Below are 9,121 nucleotides of genomic sequence, written 5' to 3' on the forward strand. Positions count from 1 at the left end.
ATGAACTGTAGCCCCCCAGTGTCGGCAGCACTCATGCAGCCCCAGACCAGAACACTCCCACCACCATGCTTGACTGTAGGCAAGACACGCTTATCTTTGTACTCCTCACTTGGTTGCCACTATACACAATTGACACCATCTGAACCAAATAAGTTATCATGGTCTCATCAGACCACAGGACAGGTTCCAGTAATCCATGTCCTTAGTCTGCTTGTCTTCAGCAAACTGTTTGCAGGCTTTCTTGTGCATCAGCATTAGAAGAGGCTTCCTTCTGGGACGACAGACATGCAGACCATTTTGATGCAGTGTGCGGCGTATGGTCTGAGCACTGACAGACTGACCCCCCACTCCTTTAACCTCTGCAGAAATGCTGGCAGCACTCATACATCAATTTCCCATAGACAACCTCTGGATATGACACTGAACACATGCACTCAACTTCTTTCGTCCACCATGTCGAGGCCTGTTCTGAGTGGAACCTGTCCTGTTAAACTGTTGTATGGTCTTGGCCACCGTGCTGCAGCTCAGTTTCAGGGTTTTGGCAATCTTGTTATAGCCTATGCCATCTTTATGTAGAGCAACAATTCTTTTTTTCAGATCGTCAGAAAGTTCTTTGCCATGAGGTGCCATGTTGAACTTCCAGTGACCAGTATGAGAGAGTGAGAGCGATAACACTAAATTATAACACCTGCTCCCCATTCACACCTAAGACCTTGTAACATTAACGAGTCACATGACACTGGGGAGGGAAAATGGCTAATTGGATCCAATTTGGACAATTTCACTTAGGGGAAACTTTTGTTGTCAGCAGTTTGGACATGAACAGCTGTTTGTTGAGTTATTTTGAGGGGACAGCAACTTTACAATGTTATACAAGCTGCACACTCACTACTTTACATTGTAGCAGAGTGTAATTTCTTTAGTGTTGTCACATGAAAAGATATAATAAAATATTTACAAAAATGTGAGGGGTGAACTCACTTTTGTGAGATACTGTACATAGCTCTTTCTGGCATAAGGGGAAACCTGAGTTTTCTCTGATACAGTTACTGTAAGTCACACCTAGAGTTACTTTCCCTCCCCCACCCTATAAATGAACAGTGAAAAGAGAAGTAAAAGACTGATGAGCTCATCTCTCTATCACTCTGATCGCTCCTACTCTCAGCACACCCCTTGTTATTACATGAGAACTGCAACATAACTGAGTGGCTCCTCCCTCTCCCACTTTTAGCTCTGTACAGGGGGTTGAAAAAGGCTCATATAAAGTCAAATTTAACTACCTAAACTCACACCTCCCAACATTTTGAGATGGGAATGAGGGACACCTACTAGCAAACATATGTAGGCATGGGACACGCCCACTGCCATGACCCCTTAAAGGGGAAATAACAAAAAAAGGTTAATTAAATCCACAAGTGCTTTTTGTCACCACTACTATTCCTATTCCTTTATATTGCCTTTTAAAATTGAAAATAGCAGCAATTTAGAATTTTTATGAAAGGTTTAGCGCTGGGAAACACTTTTTGAAAGATAAAAAGTGCATTTTATATACAACTATATAGATCAGACCAAAATGAGGGACAAATGAGAGGGAATGATGGACAGAGGGGCATTGCTCCAAATCAGGGACCGTCCCTCGAAATCAGGGACAGTTGGGACCTATGCCTAAACTGCTTGCATCAAAATAAAAAATAAAATCATTTAACCCCTTGACATCCGCGCTATGGCTGAATGACGGCCACAGCGCGGATATGAATTCCCGGGAGGCTGTCATATGATGGCCTCCCCTGTGCACACTCCTTGCAGGGCACACGCGGAGCGCACTGTGATCACGGAGTCACGGAGACTCGGGTGGTCACCGATCTGAGTAAGGGGCTGGTCCTGGCTCCTCACCATGTGCCAATGACAGCTGATCACATGATCAAAACAAAAGCTCGGTGATCGCTTTTTTTCTCCTCACGCTGACAGCGGAGGAGAAAAAAAAAAGCCGATCACGGCTCACCTTAACCACTTAAGGACCAGGCCTCTTTTTCGGACTTGGTGTTTCCATGTTTAAAACAGTTTTTTTTGCTAGAAAATTACTTAGAACCCCCAAACATTTTATATTGTTTTTTTTCTAACACTCTAGAGAATAAAATGGCCGTCATTGAAATACTTTTTTTCACACCGTATTTGCGCAGCGTCTTAGAAGCGCACTTTTTTTGGAAAAAATGCACTTTTTTGAATAAAAAAATAAGACAACAGTAAAATTAGCCCAATTTTTTTTTATACTGTGAAAGATAATGGTATGCCGAGTAAATTGATACCCAACATGTCACGCTTCAAAATTGCGCCCGCTCGTGGAATGGCGTCAAACTTTTAGCCTCAAAAATCTCCATAAGCGACATTTAAAAAATTCTACAGGTTGCATTTTTTGCGTTACAGAGGAGGTCTAGGGCTAGAATTATTGCTCTCACTCTACCGATTGCGGCGATACCTCACATATGTGGTTTGACCACCGTTTTCATATGCGGGCGCTACTCACGTATGCGCTCGCTTCTGTGCGCAAGCTCGTCGTAACGGGGTGTTTTAAAAAAATTATTTTTTTTTTCTTATTTTTTTTAATTTATTTTATTTATTTTTACACTTTAAAAAAAAAAAAAAAAATGGATCACTTTTATTCCTATTACAAGGAATGTAAACATCCCTTGTAATAGAAAAAAGCATGACAGGTCCTCTTAAATATGAGATCTGGGGTCAAAAGGTCCTCAGATCTCATATTTGGGCTAAAATGCAAAAAAAAAAAAAAAAAAAAAAATCTGACATTTAAAAAAAAAAAATACCTTTAAGAGGTATGGGCGGAAGTGACGTTTTGACGTCGCTTCCGCCCTCCTATGGTATAGAGACGAGTGGGGGCCATCTTAGCCTCACTTGTCTCTATGCCCAGCAGACGCGAGGACCCGATCGCCTCCGCCGCTACCGACGGCTCCGGTAAGCGTCGGAAGGTGCGGGAGGGCGGCGGGAGGGGGGGTGGCACCTCTCCCGCCGCCGATAGCGGTGATCTCGCAGCGAATCCGCCGCGGAGACCACCGTTATCGTACAGCCGACCGCCGCCTGAAGAGATGGATATCTCGGTTGTGGCAGCAGCTGCTGCCGTTACCGAGATATCCCTCTTCAAAAAATGGACGTGCATCGTCGTGCGGCGGTCGGCAAGTGGTTAAAGGGACATCGGTCCCAAAATGGAAAAGGAAATTATGCCTCATAATTGCAACTTGAAAGTGCCCACAAGTGCCACCTATCAATGCCCACAAGCGCCACCTATCTATGCCCACAAGTGCCACCTATTTATGCCTACAAGTGCCACCTATCAATGCCCACCAGTGTTGCCAATCAGTGCCACATAGAAGTGCTGCCTATCAATGTAACCGATCAGTACCCATCACTGCCACCCATCAGTGTCCATCACTGCCACCCATCAATGCCCATCACTTCCGCCTCATCAGTGTACATCAATGACGGACAAAAATTATCCGTTTTAAAATTTTATAACAAAATATTTTTTTTATTTTTTTTTTAAATTGGTCTTTTTAAATTTTTTTAACAAAAAATAAAAATTGCACAGGTGATCAAATACCACCAAAAGAAAGCTCTATTTGGGGGGAAAAAAGTTATAAAAATTTCATTTTTTCACCAGTGTAGTATGACCGCGCAATTGTCATTCAAAGTGCATCAGCGCTGAAAGCTGAAAATTGTTCTGGACAGGAGGGGGATTTAAGTGCCCAGTAAGCAAGTGGTTAATGATATACTAAGGAAGACAAAGCTGTTTAGTGCTCAGCTTTAACATGTTTTTAAACGTCATTAAAAGCTTACTTTGAGTATGAGAAATAAAACCTTTTTTATAATGCGAGAACTACAAAGTACAAAAGAGATCATTTTGATATCATATTTAAAAAAAAAAATAAAAAAAATCTGTGAACATTATAAAAAGCTTAAATCTGTATTGTAAAGCATTAGTAAAACAGAGTGAAATATATGTTTTGTGTTCTTTGTTTCTTGTGACGGGCATGAACACAGAATAACCATGTGTTCAGGGAATGGCTTGATCTCTTAACATAATAAAAGTAAGAGAGCACTGGGGCTGTGGGGAGACAACATGGAGTGTTTCTACTTCCCTCTACTGTGACCAATGAGCAGGAAGAGGCTTCTCAATTAGCTCAAGGTTGTAGAAAATACCGAATATCTGTCCCAGATATTGTTACAGCTTGCTGTCATTGATTTATGAACATAGCATAAAGAGGACTCCTGGAAGCAGTGTGGTAGAAAAAAAAAATCTAGCATATAAAAATAAAAAAATCAGCCTTTCCACTCATCACAAAGGCAATTTACTAGACTCGAGGCACAAATATAAACTACACATGTAAAAGAGAGAAAAGTACCTTAATTTAATGTGTTCAGGTAAAATATTTAACTGTAAAACAAGTGAGGAGCTTCAATTATTTTTATGTCTAACATGCATTAGTATATTTTATTGTATGACCTTATTGTGTTTGTATTGTTTTTTTTTTTATTCTATGTGTTGTATATTTTTCCTCTCTTTTATAGTAGGATACCCTTACAATATATGATCACATACTTTTTTTATTGTATAAGATAACATCTCATTTTTATGAGCAGATTCTGGAATTGTTAAGGCTTTCTTAACCAAGTATCTTAAAATGCACACAGTTTGGGCATCCTGAAATATTAGCTATATGTATCATGTAGAAAATCTAAAGTTACTATTAGCTACTGTATTATTGCTATAGCAAGGTTATATAAAACAACATATACAAGTAGTTATATTTATATATATATATATATATATATATATATATATATATATATATATATTGTAAGGGATCTTCCCGGGGTAGGGTGTGTTTGGACACAGTTCACAGCAGACTTGGAATTTATAAAGCAGATCTTGGCGTTTATTCGTGGTACAAACAGTCCAGCAAACAAAATATACAGCAACACCGTGCTTTCTAAGTACAACAAAAATAAAAGTCCTAGCCCGGCTGGGCGCTTACTAACAGGTTCTGCTCACCTATCTGACACTTACAAACACAGCGTCTTTCGCCTGGATATCGCAGGGTGAGTTTTAGCTCCAGCAGTGGCTGTGCTTGCAGCTTCCTTCAACACACAGATTGTTCATTCCCTGGCTGAGAGCAATCACCTGCAGACTCTGCAGAGCCTTTAGCTTCCCAGGCTAATTAGGATCAAAGCTCACCTGATCCCAAACCCAGAACTGGATCGGGGGATGTGGAATGACAGGTCCCTCTACCAAACCTACCTGCCATTCCATATAAACCCAGGCCCGGCAAAATTAAATAACAACTCAGCAGCATATTGCTGCTGAGAAACTGATCCATCCTGGATTTACCATCTCACACTGTGTAGCAACCTAGGTGAGATGTACACCCCCTCGATCACTTCTCCAGTGACATGTCTACATATCCCCCCCCTCTTTTTCAGACCGGAGGGCTGAGCCTTTTGTCCCCACAGACAACTTACCCTTGACAATGCGTCAGCATTTGCCTGTAATTTCCCTGGCCTGTGTTCCACAGTGAAATTAAAGTTTTGTAGGGAGAGAAACCATCTAGTCACTCTTGCATTTCTCTCCTTGTTTAACTTCATCCATGTTAGGGGGGCATGGTCTGTCACCAACTTGAATTTCCTGCCTAGCAAGTAATACTTTAACGATTCTAGGGCCCACTTTACTGCCAAACATTCTCGCTCCACAATGGCATAATTTTTCTCGGCCGGGGTTAGTTTTCTACTCAAGTACGTCACTGGATGCTCCTCACCATTCACTACTTGTGAGAGTACTGCACCTAAGCCTGTGTTAGAGGCATCTGTCTGGACCAGAAATTCTCGCCTGAAATCGGGGGTAACTAAGACAGGTGGTTGGCACAAGGCAGACTTAAGGCTTTGGAAAGCCTTCTCGGCCTCTGGGGTCCACGTGACCATTGCTGTCTTTCCGCCCTTTGTCAAGTCAGTTAGTGGAGCAGCAACTGAGGCAAAGTTCGGCACAAATCTACGGTAATACCCCGTAATACCCAGGAAAGCTCTAACCTGTTTCCTTGTCAGGGGTCTAGGCCAATTCTGTATTGCCTCAATTTTATTTAGCTGTGGCTTAATCAACCCTCTCCCAATAATGTAGCCTAGATATTTGGCCTCTTCTAGGGCTAGAGCACACTTCTCGGCATTTATGGTCAACCCCGCATCACTTATGGCATCCAACACGGCCTGTACCTTACAGAGGTGACTTTCCCAATCAGGGCTAAAAATGACCACATCATCGAGGTAGGCAGCTGAGTAATCACGATGTGGTCGCAGAATCAAGTCCATCAACCTCTGGAAAGTTGCAGGCGCTCCATGTAACCCGAATGGCATCACTACATACTGGAATAGCCCATCAGGGGTGGAGAATGCAGTTTTCTCTTTAGCCTCACCAGAAAGTGGAATCTGCCAGTAGCCCTTTGTGAGATCGAGGGTGGTTATGTACCTGGCGTTACCCAACTTCTCAATCAACTCATCTACCCTGGGCATAGGATACGCATCGAACTTGGAAATCTCATTCAACTTTCTGAAATCGTTACAGAACCTCCAAGTTCCATTGGGCTTTGGGATTAGCACAATTGGGCTGGACCATTCACTCTGTGACACCTCAATTACCCCCAGAGCAAGCATACGTTTTACCTCGGCAGATACGGCTTCCCTACGTGCCTCCGGTATCCTATAGGGCTTAAGGTTTACTCTGCTTCTAGGCTCAGTTTCAATGTGATGATGGATGAGGTGTGTACGCCCTGGGAGGTCAGAGAACTTGTTTTTGTTTTTCTGTAAAAATTCCTGAGCCTCCTGTTTCTGTGACACTGATAGAGTATCACCTACCTTGACTGGAGGGATTGGTGGTGACAAATTATTAACAGTATTTGTCGCCACCAAGGATTCCCTGTCTTTCCAGGGCTTGATCAAGTTTATGTGATAAACTTGGAAAGGCTTCCTTCTACCTGGTTGGTGCACCTTGTAGTTCACCTCACTGACCTTTTCAACAATTTCATAGGGACCTTGCCACTTCGCCAAGAATTTACTCTCAACAGTGGGGACTAGTATAAGGACCCTATCGCCTGGGTTGAATGTCCTGATTCTTGCGGACCGGTTGTAAATTCTACTTTGGGCCTCTTGAGCTCTCTGGAGGTGTTCCCTTACCAGGGGCATTACAGTGGCTATACGGTCCTGCATTTGTGCTACATGCTCAATAACACTCTTGTATGGGGTGGACTCACTCTCCCATGTTTCTTTTGCAATGTCCAGTAGACCCCTAGGGTGACGACCATAGACCAACTCGAATGGTGAGAACCCTGTGGACGCTTGGGGCACTTCCCTAATAGCAAACATGAGGTAGGGTAATAAATGATCCCAGTCACGACCATCTTTTGCCACCACTTTCTTCAACATATGTTTCAAAGTTTTATTAAATCTCTCCACCAATCCGTCCGTCTGGGGGTGGTACACAGAGGTACGGATGTGTGAGATTTTAAATAGTCTGCATAATTCCTTCATTACTTTTGACATAAACGGCGTACCTTGGTCAGTTAGGATTTCTTTGGGGATCCCAGTCCTAGAGAACATATAAAACAACTCACGTGCAATTGTTTTAGATGCAGTGTTTCTTAAGGGTACAGCCTCAGGATAGCGGGTCGCATAATCCAGGACTACCAAAATATACTGGTGTCCTCTAGCTGACTTTACAACGGGACCCACTAAATCCATGGCAATACGCTCAAAAGGCACCTCTATAATAGGGAGCGAAACCAAAGGACTGCGAAAATGTGACACTGGGGCACTAACCTGACATGTGGGGCACGACTCGCAGTATTTTTTAATGTCATCATATATCGCCGGCCAAAAAAACCTCTGGAGAACCCTCTCTCGCGTTTTGTCAGTCCCCAAGTGTCCCCCAAGAACATGGTTATGTGCCATGTCAAGCACCTGACGCCGGTACGGCTTAGGTACCAGAAGCTGTTCCACAATCTCATCCTTAATCTTATTGACTCTATAGAAAAGATCATTAGTCACCGAAAAATGTGGAAATCTTTTTTCAGCATCTGGTTCCTGAGGTACCCCAATTATTACAGCAACCTGCTCTCTCGCATTTTTGAGAGTGGGGTCCTGTAATTGTGCAGCCCCAAAATTATCCCTAGACACCTCTAAGTCTAGTATATTTTGCTCAGTGGGAGGAGCCTCCTCCTCCCCAGCCAGGACCTGTAAAGGAAAACAATCATTTTCATCCTGCATACTTTTATCATTCACAGTGGACAAGGCAACCCCCTTAGAGGTATCCTCACTCCTTTTGGGGATTTTTCTTTTTTCCCAGAGAGCCCAGAATAATGGAAAATCGCGCCCCAATATTACATTATGCATGAGGTTTTTAACCACACCCACTTCATATTGTACGGTGCCTTGTTCAGTCCCGACTTTAGCCAGCACTATAGGGTACACTTTTGTATCACCATGTATGCACACAACACTCATATGCTTTTTAGACTCTAAGTCCCCAGCCACCAGGCTAGCATGCACCAAGGTTACGAGGCTTCCCGAGTCCATTAACGCCTTAACAGGAAAGTCATTGATTGTAATATCGCAGATTTGCGGTTCAGTCTCTAGTCCAGGAACTGCAGCACAAGATGGTTCCGCAAATAGCGACTGACGCCGGCTAGCGTCACATTCCATGGGTTCAGAGGTAAGAGGGCAATGGGCCGACACGTGTCCCACCTCATGGCATCTCCAACACTGGATAGGGCCTGGTCTCTTTGGCAAGGAGTCCTTTTCAGAGCCCCTTAGCCACCCGGGACCATCACCAGTCTTTTGTCCCTGAGACACCACTGGAGCCCTTTTCCCTCCATCAGCACCCCTCCACACTCCCCCAATAGATGGAAGTCTCTTACCAGCTGACGGCACAGATCTGGCGCTCCGGGGAGGTGAAGATGCTGCAGGAACATCACGGAGGTAGTCCTCAGTCGCCTGGAACCTCTCCACAAGGTTGACAAGTTTGTTTGCATTCTTAGGATCACCTTGTCCCACCCAGCGTTGCAAGTCA

Source organism: Lithobates pipiens, unplaced genomic scaffold, assembly GCF_037356315.1.
Source record: "Lithobates pipiens isolate NorthernLeopardFrog02 unplaced genomic scaffold, aLitPip1_a1.2 Scaffold_25, whole genome shotgun sequence".
NCBI lineage: Eukaryota > Metazoa > Chordata > Amphibia > Anura > Ranidae > Lithobates > Lithobates pipiens.